The sequence below is a fragment of the Cygnus olor genome, chromosome 4, assembly GCF_009769625.2.
Source record: "Cygnus olor isolate bCygOlo1 chromosome 4, bCygOlo1.pri.v2, whole genome shotgun sequence".
NCBI lineage: Eukaryota > Metazoa > Chordata > Aves > Anseriformes > Anatidae > Cygnus > Cygnus olor.
In genome coordinates, this window is record NC_049172.1 from 1,768,698 (window position 1) to 1,794,017 (window position 25,320).

General features: G+C 35.2%; 1 long non-coding RNA gene across 6 annotated transcripts in view; it reads right to left on the reverse strand.

The window, feature by feature from the left end:
* The window catches only part of LOC121069112, a 272,423-nt gene that overhangs the window by 18,979 nt on the left and 228,124 nt on the right, over positions 1-25,320 (reverse strand). For all 6 annotated transcript variants that reach the window (XR_005819277.1, XR_005819278.1, XR_005819273.1 and 3 more), the window contains 3 exons: positions 20,082-20,187; positions 19,126-19,172; positions 3,161-3,403 (listed from right to left, as the gene is read on the reverse strand). This is a non-coding gene — a long non-coding RNA (uncharacterized LOC121069112). The remainder of the gene's footprint in view (positions 1-3,160; positions 3,404-19,125; positions 19,173-20,081; positions 20,188-25,320) is intronic.

The following is a 25,320-nucleotide window of genomic DNA, read 5'->3' on the forward strand; positions in this document are numbered from 1 at the left end:
GCTCTAAGTAGAAGCTTGTGGCAATTTGAAGGTCTTATACTGCAGGGAGGTGAAGTTAAGATAAATTAAGGAGTGTATTTATGACTTCTGTTGTTCCAATTTACTAGGAAAAGTCAATGAATTAAAGTCAACTGATACATACAGATAATCTTACCCTAAAAGTTCAACCAACTACCTTTTGAACCAATATACACTCACACTGTATGAGCAATAACACTATGATCAGCAGCAGAGGATTTTAGTTCAACCTGTAAATAATACATTTCCTTGTTCAGGTGACATCAAGGCTTGTGTCATTCTTCCCTTCTTCTTGCCTTTGAATCACGTTACTAGTTAACATAAGGCAATTACAGTGCAGCAGCAGGTACGCTCACAGGTGAAGAGCAGCCAGAAGAACAAAGCAGACAAGTTTTCCTTCAGTTGGTCTCCTTATGTGAGCAATGTAGATACCAACGTTTTTCCTTGTCACCTACAAAACCAAAATGTTAGCAAGACATTGCACACAGAAAATGATTTTTAGCTTTCCCAGTGAGTAAATTAATTGCAATTGCACTTTAAAAATTAATGGGAAATGAATGAGATTATTTTGGATCCTGCTGTTGCCTGCATAAAGACAATACTGTCAGTGGTAGACATGGGCAACTGCATATTGTACCCCAGGGCGCCAAGGCTTTGCAGTAACAAACAATTATGCATTCCTGCCCACTCTGAACCTGTGATAATACCTCTTCCAAAGCTATTAAATATGCATGTGTCCAGAGTGAGTCCTGCATGCTTGGGTATGACAGATGAGAGCCAAAGGTTTTTTGCCTTTTTTTTGGTGGACAGGGTTATTCTAAGTAGCTATTTCCCTCACTCACACCTCATCATAAAGATTGGTTTTCTCAAGTTGGACTCAAGAAGGATTTATTGGCTTGAAAGTGCTCTCACCAGTGACACCAAAATGAATTTTTAAAGTACACATTCTCACAGGTACAAAGGGTGGATGAGAGTTGCTCATGAAAAAGTGGCACGCTTTTGGAGGTAGTCAACAGGAGGACTTTTCTGTATTTTTCCATTCTACTTGCATCCAAAACCAGATGTTTCTGCCTGTGGTCTGCTATCAGATCCTTTTCACCTGGATGCTTTAGGAAGGAAGAATTATGTTGACTTCGTAATTCACCTCAGATTTTTCAGTCCTAATCTTATCTTGTTTGATGTTGCCTTTACTGCCCTGAAACTTCATGGTATGATGCCTGAAAAAGCTCCTCCTGCATTGGTAACTTGCCAAATAGTCATACAGTCATAACATCCCACACACCTCCACACCTGTTTTTCTCTGTTATTTATTTCCAATTTATTCATCCAAGCTTTTTCTAGGCTTAAATTAAACTGGCTGCTCTACAACTTCATTGTGCTTCTTATTTATAACTTCCACCCACTAAGCAATATTCCCTGATAAGTCAGAAGACTATCAATCTGTTCTATTTTCTTTTCTTCCCATTTTTCACCTTTTGTTTCTCCCCTTTTCCTGATATTTGTAAGTATTGCAGCAATCTCTGTAGCTAGGTTTATACTTTGTCTGGTTCACATCACATAGAATATTTTGATTGTTTTACATGCAAAATAAATAGTTTCTACTTGAACTCGGTATTTCCAGAAGATGACATTGTTTTAATTATTATGAAAAACATTTTGCCTGGAAAATATGTTATCTATCGTTATAAGACTATCTGCTAATTCTAGCCACATTCATCAACACATTTGGTTCAGAAAAAAATTCAAATGAAAGGGAATAGACTAGAATGCTGTAACCCTCTCATACCCTACTGCTCTCTGGCTAAAGCACTTCATGCTGAACATCAGAAATCTGCATTGCAGGTTCCAGTCTGTGAGGATTTTTACCTACTGCGATCCACCTGCCAGTGACGTTTTCCGCTCATCAGACTGGTAGGCATGCTAAGGCATCATATTGGAGATCTTTTACTTTTTTTCAGTATTTAAATGTCCGCTAAACATAAACCATTTAAGAGGGATAGGAATATCAATTTGTTCCTACAAAAGTTTTGAAAGTTTGCCCCTTCAGTTGTATCTTCAACCATTTTTCTTTCAAACTTCTTAAAATACAATACTCCAGTTGGGCCAAAAATAATAATATTCTAAATAAAAAAATAATTGTAGTGAAGGTGTGTATTTTCTTTCAGCCAAACAAAAACATGCAGAAAAAAAAAATTAAGGCTTGTATTTTCCTTTGATGAAATGGCCAACAACAACAACCACCAAAACACTCTCTGAATCATGCTTAATAAAGATGCTTTAGGTTTTGTATTTAGTAGCCAAAGGAATAAATCACTTTTGAGCAGCAGTATACACTAGCAAAAGAAACATTGTTGTATCCTTAATTATCCCATGTCAACTATCCTCATTATTTTCTTTTTGCATGTGCATTAAAATTTAAATTTAGTTTTATGTTAAAATATAATTTTGTATTTAATTTTAAGAAAATCATAGCTGGAAGTTTTGTGAGAACAGATAAACTGAGCATTTTGATTAACAGAATATTTTGGCTTTGCTTTCATTCCATCTTTTGTGTCTTGCCATTTCTTTTTTCTTCCAGTGTTAACAAATGTATATGTGTGTGCCTGCATACACACAGAGCTGGGAGATTTTGTGTTGAAAAGTTCTACACACAACAGGGGGGCTTGCCAGAGGTTAAACCTCAGCTTCCAATTCTGATATTGATCTGGAGATTGAGTAAATTATGTTACCTTGAACTAGAACTCCTTGGATTTAAAATGTGAATTGGTTCATCCCTCCTACCTTTTTGTTTGTTTGTTTTTACTTAAACATATGTTATGACTTGTAAACACAAGAGTTTCCCTCTGTTTTATGGAGAGAAAAAAATGGAAGCAATGGTTAAAGCTGAAATCTTTCAGCATTTCCTGCTTTATATTTTGAGATGAGTCCTAGGCATTTTGGCATAAGTTTTTTTTAAAGCTTTCAGAATTCCTTTGGTTTCTTTGTATCCATTTAATTGCATATGGCAATACTGTATGACATAACTGTGGAAAAACCACAAAAATAGTGTTTGTTTTTAAGAGACTGGCTAACCCCAAAATCTCCGCCATAAATGCTTAACACTGCCAAAGTGCCCCAGAGCAGGACACTGCTGGTAGCTCACCTGTCCCTGATTTCAGTTGCAATGAAAGGAGATCATTTCATCTCACTGACATGGTATGGACTTGCCCAGGCACTTCCCCATCAGGTACTGAATGAAAGTCCCAGATCCATTTCCTATAGCATGCTGCAAAGCCTGCCAGGAGCAATAGCTTTCTGTGGAGCACCTGAATCAGGCGCTCAGGTGGAAAGCTTTCAACTGCTGCTTGGCCCCTTCAGCCATCCAATCCACCAGTCCAGAGTTTCTCTGAAACAGAAGAAAACACATGCACTATTAAAAATTGGAAGTGTCTGTCTGAAAAAAAATAAAAATGTATTATGCTGCATTCTCTACAAGGCTTGAAAATAAAGTGTTGCAATAATGAAATATTAATACTTAAAGCAGTGAACCAAAACCTCAGAACATAATACATCACACTACAATTTAATCACTAAAACTTACCATTCTGCGCTTTTGGACTAAATGTGCTAACATAGAAAAGGGAAATGGTAAGGACTACATTTTTACCTCCCAGTATCAAAAATAGAATTGTTTTTAATTAAACTTTGATTTATATATGATAAAGAGTGATTTTTTAATCATTATCGTTCACCTTTCATGCAAAATTTACTTATTGTGTAAGGCAAGCTTAACAGAAACTTGTAAAATAAAATTTAAAAATAGGTGCTATTTCTTCAGAAAGATCTTCAGGTACTATTGTAATTTTCTGTAGCATTCATAAGATTTCAAAAGACACCTCCTTGCCTGGATATGCTACCTCCAAACTTAGGACAACACAGCAAAAGCTGTGGAAGGAGTGACAGAGCAGGGCACTCTGGTTAGAGCCACCAAAGCTGGAGGCATTTCTCTTACTTTTCTGTGTAGACACCTGGACCTTTGCTCATGCAGACAGAGGAAATTAATCCAGCAGATCCTCAGAAGCAGTGTTGAAGTTTGGTTTACAAGTGTACACCGTAAGAGAGGATTATTGTCATTTCAAATCATGTTTCATTCTCATCTCAGCAGTATGATTCCTTGCTAGTTTCCACCTTCCAGAAATAGTGAACTAGAGGTAAGACATAGACAACAGCTGCAGCCACCCAAAACACAAAATACTAACAACAGCAAAGATGTGCTAAGTGGGAGAGACTGATGAAGAGAAGAGTAACTGAGGGAACAGGAGTTTCTGTCTTGATAAAGAATGTCTTACTCAGTACTAAATGGAAAAGAAAAAGTAACCTCAAATGACTGGCAGCCACCAGATTCAACAACAGCAAGTGCATGGGAATTTCACAGCAACTTGAGATAACGGTTAGCACCCACAGCATCTTGTGGCTCTCAGCAATGCCACGTAGATTAGACACTTCAAACATTCTTTCAAGGTGGAAGTTTTCATTTTTCTATTCCCTTTGGGAAACCCAAAAGAAAGAAGAAAATCTCATAGCACAAGTATACCAAACCAACAGATATGAAAACAAAGCAAAGTGAAGCTCTGAGGAAAGCATATGAGTAGAACATTAGCAGCAGCATGACATATTTGACAGTCTTGAGAGCATTGTTTATGATAGAAGCCAGAAAGTTCACAAGTAATGAGGAAGGTATGCCTGGCAAGATGAAATGGCAAAAGTGACAGAGGCAAATGGAGAACAGCAACAGGATTATGCAAAAGAGACCGTGATTAAGATTCAAAGAGATAGAGAGAGATTATGGTAGATGATGACCTGATTCAGCATAATAGGGATAAAATAATCATCATACATGAATAATCTGAATTTTAAAAAAAAAAAAAAAGAGAAATGTCAGCAATATGCACCCAAAAAAAAATAAAATAAAAGGGGTGGCAGAAATATAGAGAATACTTCAAATGCAGCCTTTTTGAAGGTAATAGCTGTTGTTAGAACTGTCATCTATAAACCAGTCAAAAGACAGATGTACTTGAAATGTCTTGCCCAATAAAGATCCCACATGTCACTCAAAACGATCTGACTATTTATTACAGAATTTGTAATGGTAACATGAAAGAAGGCATGGTACGATACAACAGACAGATGGACTGCTTGCTACATATGTCATTTAATACCAATCAGTGACTAGAATTTATTAACACACTTTCTGCTTTAATGGATTGAACAAGCTTAAAAACATTCAAAGCAGTAGATAGTAGGTGATGATTAAAATGCAAGGCACATGGTTTCAAAAAGTAAAATAATCTCCAGATAATAGGTAGTATAATCTACTAAAAAATAAACAAAAATTGAGTGAGGTCTACTTTGAAGAATAAAGGTTGTTTCACTGCCAGTGAAACATCTTCATAGGAAGATGAACTGAATACCAGCATTATATTTATATTACTGTTTGCTTTTTCTTCACCTGAGTCTGCTTGTTCCCTTAAATTTTAGGTATGCTTCTTGCAAAATACCTGATGCAAACAGGGAAGAATGAATCCACCCAGGAATGCCCTCACAGAGGGAACGCCCAGCTGCTGGAGATACCGCAGCTATCACAGTTTTTCCCAAGTACCAGCTAGCACATCTTTATCTTTCCATTGGTGCAGCCTGCAAATTATCTGCCAAAGCAACTCTAATTCAGCACCACTGCGTATTATATATAATGCTTGTAGGATGAATTCACCAAACAGTATTTATTATACTGAAAAAGACTAGAGACTTTTCCTCATTCCCTCTTTTATCATAGCCCTTCATCCAGTTTAGAGCAGCCAGCTCTGGTGAATACTTATTTTTGGCTTTTCCAGTGAGTTATCTGTAAGGCAAGTTATTTATGTAAAAGCAGAACAGAACTTCTCTAGAAAAAAAAGTTATTCATTCTTATTTAATCTCTTAACAGAGCAACATGTTAACAACTTCAGGATGGGAAAAATGCAGAAAAAAGAATACAATGACCTTGCTGTATAAATTTAATTCTAAAATAGGGAAATCCAAGTATAATGACTGTCAATTGTTATCATGAATGAAGAAATATACATAATACATTTTTATAACCGTTTAAACTATTTTGAGTTACTGTGAATAAGAATCCAGACTTCCCTGAAAATCTCATATTATCATAAATGTCCAGTGGCAGAAATTCTGAAGAATTTACTAGTGAAACTAAAGACTGTTTGGTGTCAAAAAGTATACTTGTATTTAATGGATTTTGGAAGACAATTGCCTTATGCTGCTTTGCAAAGTGCAACTCTGTTCTGTAGGTTGGTTCCATGATTTTAGATGAAATATATTCCTGGTTTGTTTTTATATTAGTGCTCTGTCTTCCCAGCTACAGCAATAGGAAAGATCACAATTATGCTATGAAATTAATCACATAACAAAACAAATATTGATCACTCTCTCACTCCGGGGGCAGACTAGCATTATCTTACCACTATCCTGAATACTGTTTTTTGACAATGGAGAGAATATTCTAAAAAAAAAAGAAAGAGGACTTTTTTCTCCTCTGCTTCTTTCCCTATTTTTTCATAGTTTTTTAATAAATCCTTTCAGCAACGTTTACATAACAATACTCTTAAAAACTAAAAAGATGAAAACAAATAGTTTCAACCACATTCCAGCAGGATGCTTGAGAATGAAAAACTTCAGACTTTTGTAATTTACCATGAGAAGATACTTTTCTTATTGTACTGACAATGTCAGAAGATGTAATTTTTGTCATCTCTGTAAAATTACTTATCCACTTACTTTTGTGCACACAAACAAATGTCCCTGAAAGAGACACCAACTTCATGCATATCCTCAACCCTTTGAAAAATGTGTGCACGTGTGTGTTTATTTATCTCCCTCCAGTTCACATAAGCTGAGGATCTGGCTTTTTTCTTCAAACCCAGTTGCTTAGCAACTCATGGAAAGATAGAGCATTTTTAGAAAATAAGTCCTAGTCGTTTAACAGAGTTTTAAGATTTTAAATTGTGTGTGTTTTTTTGTTTTGTTTTGTTTTGTTTTAATTCCTGAGACTTAGTTACACAAATTTTGAGAAAATCATACTCCCACTGAAATCAAGGGAAGATCTTTCACTTATTTTGAAAGGTAGAATTTTTTGTTTGTTGCTTTTCCTGTTTCTTTTTGTTTTAAAGCCAGCATTGATCATGATATAGTACTATTTCCCATAGCGTGAAAGGTGCTGAATGTGTTCACAGGCTTCAATTATGCCTTCTCTGAAAATGATTCTTTCATGAGTGCTTATGAGAAATGACAAATTACATTCATAATATGCCATGTCACTGGAGTACTAATCAAATTAGACTTACTACCTTTGCAATCACAGGTGGGTCTTCATGTTTTATATCTGAACACAATATGAGTCAAGTTCGCTTGCCAGAACACTGCTCCCATCCTCATAAAAGTATATGACAGATATAACAAGCATTTTGGGAGTAGGCAGGTGCAGTACAATACAGACACAGGAAGTCTAATGAAAATATAAACCAGACTGTTTTCCTCACTAAAAGCTGTATTTCTATTAGCAATTCAGAAAAATATCAACGGCAATCAATTAAGAGTGATTTGGAGAAGACATTCTGCAGGTGTATGAGATTAATTATAATCACATTAGTTTACCGATGTGCTAATTCTGTGTATTTATTTAGATGGCATAGCATGGCTTGCCTCTAACATTAATGTCTGGTTTTTATTTCCTACTGTGTGGAATGAGAAAGACAAAATGCTACAAAAATTTGTTTTGCCTAATGAAAAGGCTTGTGCTCTAGTGCTTACAAATTGTGATTCAAAAACCAGGATTGAAAGTAGTCTGAGAAATACATCATTTACCATTTGATTAAAACAGTTAAATAAGTCCCGAACTGTTAAGAATAATAAGTAGGTTCTCAGCACATGATTTCTAATCCAATTATTTTTAAGAACTCCTAGAAATATAGCTAAGCATTATCACCTTTGCCCCCAAATCATTGCAGTAACACAGCAAATGAATAATTCAGGCAAATAGTATTAGCAATTAAATTATAACTTTCCCAAGAGAATACACTATCATGCATCATTGAATAAAACGATATCCAAAAAATAAATTTCATAACCATCTCACCAGGTAAACACTTTGGAATAAGGTGTTACACATAGAGATAAATGTGATAATATAGGACTCAAATATTTGAAACTCATTGAATACAAAATACATTATGGCTTCTAACAGTGCCAGTTGAACTGTGCCACCTGAAATAATGTTTTATAAATTTTCAATGTTTTGCAAACATTAAAAAATTTTAGCCTCAATCTGTCAGTTTCATTTTCTTTTGCCTAATGGGTCTCACTTTTCACCTTTATGGTTACTGTTTTAGAGTAGTGCTAAGCAGAATCTAATACAAACCATCCTAGCAGATCCTCATTTACATATTTTGGTTAATTTAGCTATTTTTAGCTCAAGGAAATGTTTTTTGTTAAACTGAGACATTCACACACTGAATGTCATATCCGTTTTGCTAGGAATTTTCACCAAAGGATAAGGAGAAAAGGAAGAAAAAGCAATCTATATTCTATATAGATTATATATATATATATATATATATTCTATACATATTCTATATTCTGAGCAAAATACGTATTTTCAGAATCATGCAAATTTTATCATTTGTGTCCAGTGAACTATAGAACAGTTAAGTATCAGTTAACAGTAAGTTAAGATCATCTACATCCAACAGGATGGTGATAAAAGATACAAGAGAATTTGAGGGAAATTATGAAATGATGGATTTTCTTGGGGTTAATTCTGTTTTCCCTAGTGAACCTGATAGTTGCAAAGGGAAACTTTCTTCATGAGACAAGCATTTGAGAATGTTGTCAGAAGGATATTTCTACAAGGAAAGAGTTGTTTTTTTGAAGGCAAGAGTAGAGGCTACACCAATAGAATGACTCACAATTTCAATTTAAGATTAAGCCTGCATTGACAGTGTCCGGAATCTCTCTCTCTCTCTTTTTTTTTTTTTTTTTTTTTGTCTTTTGCACAAGGAACAGTAACCTGAAGAGAGAAGACCAATTTAGAATGGAAGTCAGCTATCGCAGATAGATGGAGCAGCCCCTTAGTCATAACTAGATCACATCTTGCAGATGGTTTAGTCACAGCTATAACTAATTAGGGACACGGGCCCTTGGAGCAGCAATAGCATATATGCTTATCTTAGAGGGCAGAAAAGAAGAAGACTTCGTGTGAAGAATCCCATAAAAATATGCTATCACTATACCATTTTGATCCATAAAAAATATCTTGCTCAACTCACAATTTTACTTATTTAATTTAAATTAGTTTCTGGGAAAAAAAAAAAAAAAAAAAAAAAAAAAAAAAGCTTTCACTATCTTTTTTAAAAACTTTCACTTTTTTTGCTCCTTGACAAATAATATGTATGTGGGTATTAGATCCATGTAGAAGAGATCAAAATGAGGCCTATTGTATTGATCCAAACTGACCTGGAAAAGTTGCATGACCTGGATACACACATGGCTCAACAAGTGTTGATGATGAAAAAAAAATTGACTATTCTTTGTATGATTATTAAAAATTACTGTTTTGCAATAATTTAAGAATAAAAGGGTCAGATCAGAGCAAGGACATCATCATTTAAAAATGTAATGTGATCTTCAATAGAATTAAAAACTGTAATTAAATAAAGTCACTCAGTGATATACACTCTGCCCCTCTGACCGCTTGGAAGTGTACCAAGTTGTGGCTCAATTTGTCAGTTGGAAACTCTGTTATACATTTACTTAGCTTACATCATTTAGAAAATAAATGTAATGAGCTATAGTAATTCACTAGTGGTTTCAAAACCTAGACTGCTTTCAAAATCTGAACAGAAACTTCTGTGATAGTCTACAAAGATTCCAACTGAACTACTGGATACTAGAAATCTAGCTGTTAACAGTCTTCAGCATGTCATTGAGATCATCATTTAGGCATTAGTTGGTTCATGCAGTCATGTCTCAGCATCATTCCCTGGTTTGCTGTTAAAATACACAGATCAGTTGGATCTCCAGAAATCATGCTTAGGGAGCCTAAATTTATTTCTTACTCCCCAAAACAATTCTGTCACTTCCAAGCCTTTCTCTGAATTCTCAAGAACTAAAATTTCCCATAAAATATCCACAAGGACCATAATGATTTTAACAGTTCCACCAATTTCGAGTTTGGTGAAAGAAATAGATGACCAGTTTATTCAGGCACCGTGAAAGGCTTGTCCTGTCTCCTTTCTAAGGCCATATCAGCTATGAGGCCAGAATGTGGCCCATGACTGTAGAGAATTGCTTTCCTCCAAGTCCCCCCAAATACTCTACTGTTCTAGATATCCATGAAAAGTCAAGTTGCCAGTCCCAAAATCTTCCAAGCCAAGTCTTTGTAAAATTCAGGTATGTCCAACTTTCAGGTTCTAAAATATGTCTTTTCAGTATCTAATGCTCTTATACTCTTCAGTATCTATGTCTCTTCATCAGGTTACACAAATGCACAAATTCGTATGTGAACAAATGCAGAATTTGGCTTTTCCTCAGGTACTAACCAAGAACATTTTTTGATATTTCTTGTTGTTTCAAATTATTAATACCATCTTTCTAACCCATCACAGATCAATATTACTGGTCAAGATTATGTACGTTTCTAATGGACTGAGAAAAAAACAAACCTCTCCATCTTACTCAACGCACCCCTAGTTGTTCATTCTTCGTAACGCTCCTGTTGTTTCCTGTTGGTATTTCTTCACCCAGACCCCTTTGAGAAAGATAGGCTGGGCCTTACAGTATTTCACTCGTTATCTAGCTATTATAAGCAAGCTATAACAAATTCAAAACTCATCAGGGAAGTTCTACAAGTGTGAGAAATTACTGATAACATGAGTTTAAACAAAAAGTTCCCATACACTAGACACTTTTAGAGTCAGGAAAATTTAATTTCTAATTTTTTGAAATCCCAAGGTTTTTAGAATATGTGCTGATTGGGGCATTTAATCAGATCAGAGTAACTACCTACTTTTCTCTGTTGTCTCTTCCCCATTTCATAGGTAAATAGTTCAGAGACTCTTTTCACCATATCTGATTCTGGCTTTTTTCTGCGTGTTGTGACACAATTTCCTTCTCTCTCCCTTCCTGTCACTTCCATCCTCCTTGATGTAACCATCCATCAAGCATCTACTCAACACTTTTTTGAGCATGAATGTTGCCTCTTTGTATTCCTTCAGAATGTGATCCTTCCTTGTGGCATAGCATCTGAATCCTATTTCAAGTACAAAATTATTACTTTCCTCATAGGGTTATTCTACAACAATCACTGTCACATCCACCTTCTCCAAGTACTTATCATTTTTATTACAATTGTGAGGAAAGGTTGCATAATTATCCCTTTCCAAGGCACGATGACTAATATGGGCTAGAGCAAGCTCTGTAACAAGCACTTCAACATCACGTGATTTTGAGACATATATTATTTGATCAGATGCAGATGAATTTTCTAGTAAGATACAAAACATGCCTAATATGAATAGATTTTCCAACTACTTCACATCCCTGCTCAAAAAAAAATGCAGAAACATTTAAAAATCTCCAATATATGTTCTCATTTCTCAGGTAGATGAATCATTACAAATTATCCTTTTCTCACTTTAAACCATCATTTCTTGGTAAAGATGGCCTATGTCAAACTGAAGTACCCCACATAGATGTTTTAAGTCCATTTAACACTGATGAAGTTAAACAACTGAAAATTTCAATGTTAAACCACCTGAATAGATGCTGTTCCCATTATTTCTTTTAACTACTTTATAGAAATAGTGCAGTGAACTGAAAAAATGTGTAGGTGACCCATTTTTTTTCAGGTAGCTGAAGAATTAAAAAGATTTTGAATAAATCCACAGTGATCTAACTAGGCAGAAGACATGAGAATATGAACAAAGAGTATGAGCACTGTATATGAGTCAATGCATATGAACAATCAATAGCAACTGTTAGAGTTTCCCCCTGAATTTATAGCAAATAAAAATATCAACTCAAAAAACAAAAACAAACTAAAAACCTTGAAAGTCTAGTAAAAAAACATTAGCCATTCTCTGCAGAGGAAAAAACAACTGTGCCCAGAAATTGTTTCATAAACCAGTGCATCAGCCATTAAGTTATTTTTCTCATTTCCATAATTCTTTACGCACTTTTAGGAGCGGTCATCTGAATTGGTACTGGCTGATCATGAATAATTTCTAATACCTGATTCCAGACAGGGATTAATTCTATAATCAGGTCAGTTTTTCTGAATTTGAATTCATGAATAGTTCTTTTTGTTGATGTGTTGTTGGTTGTTTTTGTTTGTTTGTTTTGTTTTAAAATAAACTAGAATGAAATTAATGGCTGTCAATTTACTCATATGCTATTCCTTGGCTTCATTTTCTTATTAAAGATGTCAACTACTATTTCAACACTTGTCAGAGAAATAGCAAGTTCTTGGGAAAATGTATGTAAATCTTTATATATTCCAGGCTGACGAAGCACCAGCAAGATGAAAAGTTGTAGAGACAATGCTGTTACCAGCCTTCTGGTGCTTCATCAGATGTGCCACTTAATAAATTAAAAATTAAAAAGTATTTTTTGCAAAAATACAGGTCTTCCATGTTATTACTTTCATAACAACAAAAGTCACAGTGTTTCTCAAAGAGCAGTGGTCTTTTTGAGTGTAGCTAAAAAGACAGCCACCTTTTCAGTTCACTTTTCAAGCAGAAAGGGATTAATCATGTTTGTATTAACATTTGACTTCCAGTGCCACGCGCTCTATCTCCTGCATGCTAAACACAGTGGTATATATTGTCTTAGCTGATCTGCTGTTAGAGAGGAACAGGGAGACCTGTTTCTGCACACCTTTACTTGCTTCCCTCCCTGTCTGAGGGGTGCACATTGTAATGGGCTGGGCTTGAAAAGACCTAAACTGGGCTTAAAAGACCCTCCCTGAACAGGAGGACGAGATGAATCAGTAAACCAGTTCCACATCCTACACCGTATGGAGGAGTTTCCTGCTCCATAGGAGAGTTTGTTGACTTTTATTTATTTAAAGAAAACAGAGCCCAGGGTTGCTAGAAAGCTGCAGCAGAGTGGCTGATATGCAGACACAGTTGTTGATCTATCATAGCCAAATTACTTCCATTAATAAGTGATTTCTATCAGCAGACAACCTACACAGTAGATATGGATATATTACTGAATGCAGAATAGAAAACTCCTGAGTTTTTAGCATCTGCATCATTTTCCACACTTGCATAACTTTCCGCTTATTTAAACAGTACTGCTAGAAATCCATTGTATAGTTGAAGATGAAATGCTTTGCTGATTTTTAAAAGATCCTCTTAATGCTTCATGGTGTTATACATACACACACACAAAAAAAAAAAAGAGGTCACAAGCTAAGTATTTTTTTTCCTATGTATGAAAAACTGTTCCCTAGCCTTTGTTAAAATTTCATTTGCATAACAGTTTGTAATCACCAACTGGACCGAAAACTCCTACCTCCGTTTTGGCCATTTTTGGATGTTTTCTGAACCTAAACTCTTCCTGCAGCCACTTAAGTTCAGGGGAAGTTTTGACTGCTCCCAGAGCACCCTTCTGGTCACATCCCAGGAGCTCTGGCTCCCAAGACAAACTCTCAGAGGACACTCCATCATTGTGTGTTGCTAAAAATACATACCCAACAAGGCATCCTTCCTACAACACATACCACAGGTCCCAAGTAACTCCTTTATATTTCTAGAGAAATTCAGAGATGAGACAAAGTGAAGTCTCTGAGAAATTTTGACATATGACTGATTCAACATACTATGATAAATTTACTGTTTAATACTTAATATTTTTCTAAGGTTTATGAGGTATTCCAGAAATGGGTAACTGCAAACTCCATGTCTTGTCATGGATCTTAGCAGTCATATGCTCAAGGCAGTGTATGCCAGCTTCTGTTACACTACCTAACCTGAAGAAATACAGCATGCTAATACAGAAGTTAAACCTCACGCTTTAAAGATAGTGAACCAAGAGGTAGCCAAGTACCCAGAAGACAAGGTCTGCTACGTTTCTAGACTTGAGTCCTCCTCAGAATGTCTTGAACTGAGAACAGTTGCCTTGTGAATCTAGTAAGGATAAAAGAAAGACAGACTTAGAAATAGTTGTCAGTTTTTTTTCTGGATGAAATTTCCGAGGTGGCTTCTTAGGAGAGTATTTGGACTGTTCCAATAGCTTATGGTAGTAATGTTGATCTTTTCTATAACTTAAGCAAACTAGGAACCAGCTATTACTTTTCCATCCTTGTTCTCCTCTTTTGCAGCACATGAAACTTACTGGGAGTTCACTGCCAGCACTATGTTAGATGCACCTGTGCTGGCGGGGAGAGGAACTGCAGCACAGTAGGTCAGTGAAGCTGAGACTGGCAGGAGACCTTTCTGCCCTACACTGTTGTGTTTGAACGCCAGAAGTAAATCTGGGCATACCTTCAGGATTGCTGTGCCTCTACACAGGGATTTCCTTTCACAGGGAAAAAAGAACAGCTGGAACTATTAAAAATAAGGCAATACATATAAAGTCTTCACCAGCAACCTGGGCTGAAGAACAAAAGAGCTGTATAATTTAGCAGATGTGATATTTTCTCCAGGCAAACGCAGCAGTTCCTTGGAGGGCAGGTATGTGCAGGCAGTTTTCCCTCCCTAGTGCCACAAAAGCAATGAAAGAATATCAGTATATCAAAGAAAGAACAGCTGAATAGTGTTTACTTTAAATCTCTTTCCTAGGTTTAACAACCACATCTTTGCACTGAAGCTTTATGGCACTAAATTTCCTGAATTTTTCTTTTCTTCTTTTTCTCTCTTTTTTTTTTCCCCTCCATTTCAGAGAAAATGAAATGTGCCCTGGAAGGTCTAACAAATTTACAATATTGTTAACATTTAAATTTGTAGTTGAAAAACTACTGGAATCCAGTAGAAAAGAAAAAAAAAAGTTACATGTCAGGTACTTCCTTCCTACTTTTTTGGCGGGTGTATATGAACAATTCCATTGAAATGAGTGGGGTGTGCAGTGGCTGACAGGATCAGCATGAGATCTCAGACGTGGTGTAAGACAGCATGCAACACTTTTTGGTGACTCGTAAGGAGGACTGAAGGAGACTCACGCTTCTCACTGACTGTTTCTTTCATATTCCATCTTTTTTTTTTTCAAAGCTGAGAAATTTCCCACTACCAATGTTTAGCTCTTCAGTCTCTGACCACTGTTTTCTGAAAAGTTCTGCTCCTTTTTTTCCATCACCCCTGCCTACACATCATAAACTACAAATGACTGCATTTCTGTTTCATGATCTTTCTTGTGTTTTGTCTTCAAGTGTGTAGACACGTTGCCAGGTTAGGTGAAGGGTGCAAGGAGAGAGATTTGTGTAAAGGGTGACTTTAGCAGTCCTAATAAGCAAAGAAGCCCACTAAGTGAGAAATCAAGCATAAAATCAGAAATGTTTTTCTTAAGTCTTAGGTATTGCTCACTTCAACGATTATAAATACTGATAAGCAGCTTTCCTAATCAATAACTATTTCATGTGCTCTTTTATGCCCCCTCCCCCTCCCCCCCCATTTTATTTGTTTTGTAGCACTGTGGTGAATTACTGACATTTTTATATTCACGTTATATTTTTCTCAGAAAGTATCTATAAGCAAAAATAAATAAAATTTAGAAAGATTTTAAAGTCTTCTATTGAGATGTCAAGAATGCAACTTCTACTTTCAGTCCTGCTGTATTAGCCATTCAGATGACATCATAACAGAAGTCTCATTAGGTACATGTGTCTAGCAAAAAGTAAATCAATATTATATCATACGGCAAATAGCTAATGTGAAAATACGATAAACTATTTTAAATTTTAAATAAACTATATTCCCAAGTTTAAAAGTTATTCTAAAATATAAATCTAAATTTGTTTATTTTTTAATTTAACTTGAAGTCTGCACACAGATCAATTGCTCACAGAACAATCTCCATTACAAAGACATTCTGCCCAAGTTCCCAGAAAGAGCTGATTTATGTCAAAGGCTTCTAACAGATGATGTCATTGAAGAAACAAATTTAAATTTATTTGAAAATGAAACAACCTTGCAAACATCTTTACATTTAATCATATAAGTCTTATTCTCCTGCCTAGGTTCCAAACACCCATGAGGATCAAGAGCATTATAAGAAACACTTTGCCCAAACAAATTATTCTGTTAAAAACATGGAAGAACACCAGATGTTCAAAAAGAACTGGGTAAAGATTTAAGAATAAGAAAGGATGATGAATATGGACCATGAAATAAAGCATTAACCAATGTGATGAGCATCTGCTGAGTAATAAATCTAGTCTTTGTATGGTTCTCTTCCCAAAGTTAGTTTAACAGGAAACTTTTCCAGCTTAATGAAAATATTGCCAAATAAGAAAATGTTGGTCATTTTAACAATGATATTTTATTTGTTAGCACAAATAATCACATTAATAAATATACATTATTTATCTGTGGAATAGAATCACTTTTACCAATTAATAAATAAGCCACAGTTTTTATTTATGTGTAATCCAGATGGGGAGCCATAATTGACTCACCTCACGAGAAAACTGGAAAGCTAAGGCTAACCATTATGTGTTAGTATTAATGTGTGTGTGGAAGCAACAGCTATAATTTAAGATTATGTACATCCCTTTCCTAAATTCTTTAAGTTTTTAACATTTGAAATGATGATATCAGGATTGGTTTCTGAGGGAAGATAAGTATTTGTTGAGAGAATGAGTAAAAATGGTATCATGCAATCTCCATGTGAAGAGTGAAACAGAGAAAGAAGATAAGGCTTTTTCTATATGCTGTAGAGATGGTGTTGTGAACTTCTTCCAAAGACAATTGCAACTGAAACAGCTGGGCTGGAGAGCACAAATTTGGCATGAAAGGGCTCCTTACTGAGTGCCTATTGCCTTTGAACAGTCTTCTGAACTTTTTATTGGTTTATGCAGAGACAAAACACTTGAAAAACTATATGCCACATGTGCATTCAGTACATTTTGTCACAGTTTTTTACACTATTTAATATGTGCAGCTAGGGAAGGGTATATTTGCACCATCTTGGCTTAGGCACAGAAAACTTTATGAATGACAAATGTAACCTGCTCAGCATTTTACAATATGTTTATTTCAGTATAATGCAAAGGAAGTTTGGATGGGGAAGAATTAAAATTTGATCATCTCATCTTGGAAAGGAAGCAAAGTCTGGGCTGCTTCTTCCTCAGTTCACCACATAACTTCTCACAAGGAAAGCAAAGCCATATGGCACATGCTCTTCTAGTTGTGTTGTATATTAAATAGGGAATAGTTAATACTTCCCTTTTGTTCTTGTTGTTTTTGTTTGTTTTGTTTTTAATGAAAAGCTATATTCTTCAAGTAACTTGGAAAGTATTTTCAAATAAATGGTGGATTAATTTTAGCTTAAATGCCCTCTTTTAGTATAATAGCAGCCAAGATTTGCCCTGTCAGTCTTTGCTGTATCAAAGCATGGCTTCATCAGGGAGGCCCAGCCAAAATGCCCCAACTGACCTGCCTGATTAGCCAGCTGAACTCTTCACATATGATTTCAGAGTAAGGGAGTAAAACTCCAGTTTGAAAAACCATATAACCATTCTTTAAGGTTCACAGCTGAGAGAAAGTAGTCACAACTACCTTTTGAAATAATGATTATTTTCTTGGTGTGTGTTTATCTGTGATCTGGTTTCTGGATTGAATAAGGGGAGGAGGGGGACTTACTTGCCACCTTGCTCTGACCAGCATCAGGTATATGTGGAAATAGGCTGGTCTGGGAAATTTCAGGTGGATTTCAGATGGACATTCCCTTTTGGATCTGTTTTCAATTGTTTGGGCTTTATTTCATTTCTGTCTGCCTAAATGAGTATGAGTTCGATTTGCTTTTGCAACACACAGTCTGTATTTCCATACTGTTATTTTAAAACAGCTTTTATCTGCAAATAGCTACACCCTGAAGTGAGTCTGTGAAGGATGATGCCTGAGAAGTGTACATGTTCAGTTCCTCTCCTATCATCTGTAGTCTAAGCACAGGTTTTACTAAATCTTTGCCCTGAGCAAACTCTTCCATCCTCGCCTTTTAATAACAGATCCAAAATTCTGACTTAATTAAACCAGAATACATGGCTGCACATCTTTCACCTTAATCCCTTTGTTCATTCATTATTTAATTTCCCCCTTTCTTATTAATTTTTATCTACGCTCTGTAGGTGAATAGACCTGTTTGTTCATCTCTCACTGAACTGTAGATCACCAGCTGTTACATTCCTTGTAACAGTTGCATTGGATTTGGAAAATCATTTTTCATTATTTCGTCTTAGCTTTTGGAAAACATCCACATCATGTAAATGTCTCAGTGTCTTGGGAAAAAAAAATAAAAAATAATCTCCACAAATACAGAATTAAGCTGCAGTATTGTTCTAGGTCAGGCTTCACATATTTTGTATCAATCAGCAACAACAAAACACATGTATCTGCTACACTCTGCACAGCTGCACAGTACTTATGGTGCAATACCGATCTTTTCAGCTCTACCAAAATTGATTTTACATTAAAAGGGAGGGGGGAAGATTCAACATACTCTTGCTAAAAAACACTCAGCTAGAAGTTGTGCAGTATACTGCAGGAAGGCAAAAAAAAAAAAAAAAAATCTGCTACCACTGGCACATAAAAAAAAAACTGTTACCCTTTCTTTTATCAGTATTAGTTACTCTTTCTTTTACCAGTACTAGTATGCTGATAACCAAGACTGTTGGTTATCAGGGTTTTATCTATCTGTGAGCAACACAGGAGTTCCCAGCTCCTGCTAAGAACATCTTTGCAGAGCCAACTCTGCAAGGCAATGGTCCTCAGGTCCTCATGAGATTGTACCCAAGTGAGAAAGAAACGTGTCTCACTATATGAAAGCCTAACACCACTTAAAAAACTATTCATTACACCTTACCCTTTAGGACACAGTGTCATTAGGCTTGAACGAATTCCTCACAGAACCTGCAATGAAATGAAAAAAGATATTTTGTTAGAAACATTCTCTGAAAGGAAAACTTATCAAAATACACCATATGCATAACACAGATATGGATTGTTTTCAGTCCTAGATGAAATCATATGTCCAAATTCATTAGAAGGTCCCTTTCTCCCCTTTACCATCTATTCTTCATATGCTTTATCTATTTCAGCCACAGTAATGACAGCAGAAGTATATTTCTAAAAGATGAAATATTTAAACTTCCATCTTCCTAGAAATGTTTTAGCTCAATTAAAAGTCTGCTGGTACAAATGACAAACTTGCCAAGCTGGAGTATTCTTTTAAACAGAGTGTTGCAAAGAATGCCCCCTTTAAAAATCAATTATATTTAAATGAAAAAGACCAACATATACATTAATATAGAAGTGTCCCATTGTTCTATATGCAACTACAACATTATAAGGCACTTCTGCTGTTATGCAATAATAGTAATAATAATAATAATAATAATAGTACCCTTATCAGAACAAAAAAATCATCTAAGGAGGTTTTACTAAAACAGTGGAGAGGTCACGTGCCAAAAACTCTTTGCTTAAATGTCAATATCTCCAGACGATTAAGAAAAGTTGTTTAGTGCTATATCCATCATCATTCTACACCATTAATATGTTCTCCCTTTATACCTACTACAATCACCTGAAGGGAGAGATTGTAAACTGTTTAGAACCAATTTTCTGTGACACAGTTAACAAAGAAAGCAAGTCCCTTCATTACCTACTCTCCAACAAAAAGTCTTAAATTAAGTAGAAAATCTAAAACATGATGTACCTGCATGATTTTAAAAGACTAAAAAAAAGGCCAGCCAAACAGCCTGAAACACAGCAGCATATAGGCAGAAATGGAGATTCAGTCCATAGCGGTGTCACAGTTACCTGTAGAAATTTTGTACAAGCAGGATGCAGAGGTCTAAGCAGAGCACCATGCAGTCAATATTCAAGGCAAATCTATGATGTTTAAGTAAAAGCTTCTGTTTCAGAACTGTATAGAAAAGATAAAAATGCAGTGAAAAATGACATTTGAATGCAGTCTCTTAGCTATTTCCTTTTCCTTCCTCTCCTAAAACCATTTCTGGCCCAGCTTTAGGTATTTTAGTCTTTTGAGAATACTTTCAAGCAAAATCATTTTTTTTTTTTTTCTTCTATGAAGTACTTTACAAGCAAAAGCAGAAAAACACTGGTTAATGAATACAATCTCTCTCCACATTTCCAAGAAGTACTAAATTATGTTTTAAAAAGCTAAAAAAAATTTACTTAAGTGATATTGCTCTTCACAATGTTCACCTGAGTGTCCCATCTCCTTTTAATATTTATTTTTCGAGTTCTATGAAACACATTTTATTGAAGTGATTTTAATTAAAGTTCTTCAAAGCATTGCTACTTCTTAAAAGAGTGTAAATACCACGTTATTTATAAATACATTCTATTATCCCTGTTAGACTTCAACAATGTAATCTTGCACAAAGATGGTAAATTGTTTGTGTGGGTACAGGCTGGGTCCATCTTCACTGCATAAAACTCCACAGGAGCTGAAATGTTTGGATGTTGGTATCACAAGATTTAAGACATTGTGTCATAAGGGCGCCCATGGAGAGGGGAAATGCTGTCTCTGCAGAGCTGTGCCATCAGGCTCCTCCAGATCTAGGAAGAGGGAGATTTGAAGGGATGCAGAAGAGCTTTGCAAAACAGGGGCAAACTTCCAGGTCCTGTTGAATTGTTAAATCTCCACTTTGACATTATCAGTTCTGAGTCTGTTGTATCCAGGTTAATAAAGTTGGTTCTTTTTGGTTTTGTAAAAAAAAAAATAATAAAAAAAATAAAAAAATGTGATTTTCACAATGAAAATAGATTCTTCTCACATGGGAACCTAAAAGATGTACTTCTATTTATTCATTCTAGCATAATTATGCAATTTAAAATGTCAGGTGCTATATATGTTAATTCTCAAATGACAGAAACAGAGCAGAGTAGCAGCTTAGGGTAGGCATCATCCACATTCACTAATTCTTTTCTCCCTTAATCTAGAGTTTCACCATAATTTCTGTTGTTAAAGTTTTATACAAATCAAACTAAGGAAAATGACAGTCTGTGTTGACAAAACCAGAGGAACAAAAACAATTAATGGTGACTTTTACAGCTGGAGCTCTGAATGTGCTTTTATAGTATTCATGAATAAACAGAAGAATCATCTTATTGAATATTAATATTCATAAGAGTGGGACTAAACAGCATCAACTTCTTCCTACTGACTATTGCCTTCATCTAGAAGATTAATTAAATTATGTTCTGTACGGGCAGTGATTTCGTTTCAGATGTCATTTGTAAAGGAACAGTCTCTTTATCCAAATGTTATCTTTAAGCAATAAATTCAGTAGCATTACTGCAGGCGACATTACTCATATTACTTTAATGGATTTGAGAGCCTGATAATTCTTAACAAGCTTAATACACAGGCAAATTATTTAAATCAAGATTTTTTTAATATTAAAATATGCTGATTTGTGTTGGAAAATGAAGCTGGTACAGATCATGAACCAGAAAAAAAAATGGATTCCCTACACTGTTTCAAAATGAGAAAAAAGCTGATAACTAATATTTCATCAGAAATATTAATTTATTAAATGAAATACTTCACATTTTGAGCAAGTTTCTGGACTGCAGTCTTACATCTTCAGGCTGATGGATGAATTGAAGCCAAGTTTCATATTTCTTAAACAAGCATTTGTATCAGTGCTGGCCTTACAGACAAAGTGCAGTGGCACTATCACCTTATTTCTGTTTGGTAAGCAAAAGCCTTTGCTTATGTGATTTAAAGAATGAATGTTTCAAACCATTCAGTAACTATTTTTCAACAACTTGAAAAAAAAAATACAACTTCATTTATGTTTTTTATCAAATGCTTTGTTTGAAGCATGTTCTCAAAGTAACCTTCTCCATACAGGTTTTCTTAAATTGAAGTGTAAATTTGCACATTCTTATGCCAAATGCTGAACTAATCCTTCCTAACCTCCTCCTCTTCCTTTCCTCCAATTATTCATACATCCCTACTAAGGACAGGGCAACTCTCAGGGTCCAGGAACCACTCTATGCAGAAACCAATCTTCAGATAAGTCAATGCCCCAAATTATTAGGCGATAAACACATACAAAAAAATCTTCATTTCATCCTTACGCAAAACAAGAAACTCTCAAAGCCTCTGAAAATGTTCGTTACCTGGGAAAATCATTTATTTTCTTCTTCTGGTATAAGCGCTGGGATGAAACCTTGCTGTTCTCCAAAGGTAAGAATTACCTTAGGACAACAACATCTCTGAGGTTTAGACCCCTTAGGAACACTGGAAAGGTAATTTAACCTTTCTAATGTGGAAAAAATCTTGCAGTGAAGAGTGGAAATTATTTCTATTTTGCTAGATTGACAAATTTACAAACCAAATATTTTGTTTTATGTCATTTGAAACTCATATCGCTTAAGTAGCTCATCTTTCCCCCTGTGAAGATCAAACAGGTATCAACCTGTTTGTTGATTTATCCTATTTGGGACTAAATGGAGACTCAAGTAGTATTTTAGATTGTGAGGCTGCTGCATCTTTAATCTTTGTATTAGTAAACGTGGTAAGACAATCTATAACATGTTCCATTTCAAGATTAAATACTTTCCAAAATCTTTAAATAACCCAGATACAGATGTATAAATCTAATAATTGCTTCTAGCTTACAATTCTAATTCTAACAAAGTAATAGCTGATATTTTTTCAGCTCTAACACAGAGAGATTCCAGGTCAGCAGGAAAATAGCAGAATACTAGATGGCACTTCCAATGTGATTTATTTAACCTCAGATTATCCCTCCTGTTCAGACTCCAGGGGAGGAGGACCTGCAGAGTAAGACTAAACACCCAAAGCTGTCACTTGTGCTATTGAAGCACTTTGGCCCATAAATATATTTTTATCTCTCTCCTCTTTATCTCATCTTAGTAAGCAAACCTCTCAAGGAATGCATTTCCTCTTACTAGACACGGTCAGAAAGTAAAATAAGGCCTTGACTTCAGCTTTGCATCTCTAGGCCATGTTGGAATTAGCCACTATCTCCCACTTCACATAGGCTTACAGTGGTTTTAAAGGTTTGTAAGCAAGCCAACTCATGTAACATTTCCTTCATTTGAACAGAGAATAAAACTTGGCAACTATTAACTTTATCTCACTGAAGCAAAATTCTAATTTATTTTGACCCCTGAACACTTTGCCTTATCTTTTTTTCCCCTTTTTTTTTTTTTTTTGAAAAGAGAGAGAGAGAGAATTAAAAAAATATCTAAGTTAGTACAGTGCCCCAGTGTTGGAGAAGCAATGAATTGTTGGTTGGTTTTATAGAATTCTACATTTTTTTATTGCTAACTTCATCTGGAATTTTATAAAGTAGCAATGATCCACAATGAGAGACAAAGGAAATGAAAAATAGTGCCAGATATATATAGATATAACAGCAATTATTTTGATTTTAGTATCAGCTTTCAGTATCTAACATTCACCCTACAAAATATTAATTTTTTCAGCACTGTATACAAATAAAGCTTTTTTATGCTTTTCTTAACCATGATGGTATTAAAGATTACAATATGAAACTACTTTTTTCAAGGATTATGTGTTCTTTTAGGTTAGTGGGGAAAAAAAAAGATGGATAGCTAAAGCTGAAATTCTACTTAATTCTTGGAAACTCCAGAATTTTTATTTATTTCTGTGACATAATGATTTGTCATTGGTAGCTGAAGTACGTTCCTTTTTTTAAATTTTATTCCGATTTATCTCTGTGTTTGCGAAACAGTGTATTGGACGCACACCTTGGTTGCATTTTTTTAAAATTTTTAAAATGTATTTTAATATATGCTTCACTGACTAAAAAGCAAGCTTTAAGTATGAAAGATGTCCATGAATATATGGACATATTTTTAATCCTTCAAAAATTGTTTATATAGAGAAAAAATACGCTACTTTTGCTTAGTACTTTGCAATATCCCCTGATGTGATTTTAGTGCTCAAACTTATTCTGAACTGATTTCTAGGCTTAAATATTCTTTTCAAGTCAAATCAACATAGCAAAGTTTATTAATATATCATATTTTTCCTCTGAGAATTTATCTCAGAATAATGTTGTGTTCTATTATGGATAATTAAAGTGGCTCTAAAATATTATTTATATTAAGGGAAAAGTTAATTTACTGTGAATTTTTAACTGAAAACCAATTGGCCTGAAAACCAATTTCTGTTTAAAAAATCTTCATCTTATTAGAATTCAAAGTCTAATTAAAAAATTGCTAACCCAAGACAATAATCCAAGATACAAGATTCATTGTGGAACTATGAAATTTGACTGGAATGTTTTGTTGAGCTGGAACATTTTGATGTGCTAGCTTTTTGGCATTGATTTTACTTTATATGCAAGTCATGTCTTTATTTCATAGTTTCTGTTATATCTTATCATTAATAAAAGCTTACCAGCCCTTTGAAACAATCCAAAACATGAAGATTTTGAATTAAAAAAAATATAAATAAATACAAAAATGGGGAAAAAAAAACATTTCTACAGCGCATCTTTCAGGAAAAAAAAAAAATACTTTTGACAGACACCATGTTAACATTATTATTGTAAATTTTAGCAAAAACAGTTTACTGAACTATTTTCTAGTTCTCACAGTCCTTAGTAGCAATGGTATTGAAGACTTGGTATCTGTTATATGTGAAAACAGCCTGGTTCCTGTTGTTTAAACCAAATCAGGATTGAAGTGGTTCATTGACTTAGTAACGACTTGCAATTAACCTGCATTCAGGATCAATATCAACAATACTACGTACAAACCCGAATTCCGGACACTTGCAAAAAGCAAACAAACACCATCCACACCCTCCTGAACCTCACTACAGCTCATCCCACAGCCGCATAGCCCAGCACCAGCACACGTGTGCCCCGTGCCTGCAGGCTGGTGGGACAGACCTGCACACCCCAGGTATGGGTCCCAACATACTCATGGTGTTCCTTTAGGGCAATGCCATGTCCAGCCCCCACTATGGTCACAGTATGGGTGGGGTGATGCCTCGTGGTGTCACATGGGGTTTGGGTCCCTG